The sequence below is a fragment of the Triticum dicoccoides genome, chromosome 1A (genome assembly GCF_002162155.2).
Source record: "Triticum dicoccoides isolate Atlit2015 ecotype Zavitan chromosome 1A, WEW_v2.0, whole genome shotgun sequence".
NCBI classification, from domain to species: Eukaryota; Viridiplantae; Streptophyta; class Magnoliopsida; order Poales; family Poaceae; genus Triticum; species Triticum dicoccoides.
In genome coordinates, this window is record NC_041380.1 from 420,355,431 (window position 1) to 420,357,465 (window position 2,035).

Below are 2,035 nucleotides of genomic sequence, written 5' to 3' on the forward strand. Positions count from 1 at the left end.
GCGGCAGGGAAGAAGATCTAAGGCAGCGAAAGACAGTCTAGAGAGCGGATCCCTGTTGTGGTGAACCCTTCCATCATTGGAGCAGCTGAGCTGGGGTGGAACACAGCACCGCAGGAGCAGGACAAACCACACAAGGTTTTCTTTGGCACATATCTGTAATAGAAGTAATTGTGTAAGGGCTTGTTTGAATTTGAGGATTCTAACAATGCAGGGATAGGAACTAGACAGGAATAGGATAGGAATGCACGTGCAAAATAGAGGATTTAAAAACAGAGGATTTCTGCCAATCTGGGTGTTTGGTTCACAAGAATTGGAAGATCACAGGATGCAAAGAAGAATGGTGAGATTAAGTCAAACCACAAGAAAATGTACGGTTATAATGCTATTATGCTACTATCTCTTAGTCTTGTGCTTCATGAATAGGAATTTGAAAAGGGGGACAAGTGGAAATTAAAATTCCTATGGTTTTTCTTTCAAGGAGACACTAAAGGAACAAATCCTATAGTTTTCCTTTGCTCCATTCCTTTGCACCAAATTCGTGAAAAGTAGTACCATATGAAACTTTCCAATTCCTATGTTTTTCATTCACTTTTCCTTTCAAGCATTGGCGATTCCAATAGGCAGGCTTGAGCAAGGAAAAGCCTACAATAAAAAAATGTTTTTGTGCTACTTCTATTACTTTGGACCCAGGCCACTGCCCTACTAGGTCAACTCCCAGGGCCATCGACAAATGCATAGCTCAAACGTGCAGAGATAAATAATGATGGCGTTCAAGAGAGTCCATCACGGATAGATAAGTTGCCTGGTACCTCACTGCTTGTCATATAGTAGGATAAAATGATCGTATGTCCCGTTACTCTGTGTGCTCAGTGGACAATATATATAACATGTAGAGTAAAAAAGATATGCAACAAGTGTACAACCTCTTTGGCGAAGCCATGTCGATCTCAGCGTGATTGGGTTAGCCGGTGAGGATGCTCTGGCTGACTTGGCTGACGGAGGAGGGGAAGAAGATCTTAGGCGTGTGGAGATGGAGCCCGAGGTACTGCTCCGCTGTGATGGAGGGTTTCGTCGTTGGAGCAGCTCCGGTGAGTTGTACGACGCCGAGGCTGAAGCAGGACAAGAGAGACAACATTAACTTGAGTGAAATTCTAATAGCATCTCCAATAGATGACGTAAAATACATAACCACAAAGTGCTAGATGTATACATCAGCCGCTCATCTCTAAACTTAACTATTGAAACTGAATTTAACTGTCGAAACTGAACTTAACTACCGAAACGGAATTTTGCTGTCAAAACTGAATTTTACTGTCGAAACTGAATGCACTAGAGGTGAGGCTACACGTTAGTCGACTGACTTTTTCATCTCTGGTCAGTCGATTTTGCAGCCGTTGGATACGAAATCAAGGGCCTGCAGTTCATCTTCAACCTCCACCCCCCTGAGCCGCCAGCCACCACCGGCCAAACAGCCGCCCCCCGCCGCCCGCGGCCGGCGGTGTGCCGCCCCGCCCGCCCCGGAAACACTCCTCACCGCCGGTCTACCGCGGCCCCGGCCATCCCTGTAGCCCCCCTCCCGTGCCAAGCTTTTTCTCGGGCGATCCCCACGCCACCGCCCTGATACATCTCCATCGTATCTATAATTTTTGATTGTTCCATGCCAATATTATTCAACTTTCATATACTTTTGGCAACTTTTTATACTATTTTTGGGACTAACATATTGATCCAGTGCCTAGTGCCAGTTCCTCTTTGTTGCATGTTTTTTGTTTCGCAGAATATCCATACCAAACGGAGTCCAAATGGAATAAAAACCGACGAAGATTTTTTTGGAATATATATGATTTTTGGGAAGAATAATCCACGCGAGACGATGCTCGAGGGGCCCACGAGGTAGGGGGCGCGCCCTGGGGAGGCAGGCGCGCCCCTGACCCTCGTGGCCACCCCGTAAGGCGGTTGATGCCCTTCTTTCGCTGCAAGAAAGCTAATTTCTAGATAGAGATCATGTCAAAATTTCAGCCCAATCGGAGTTACG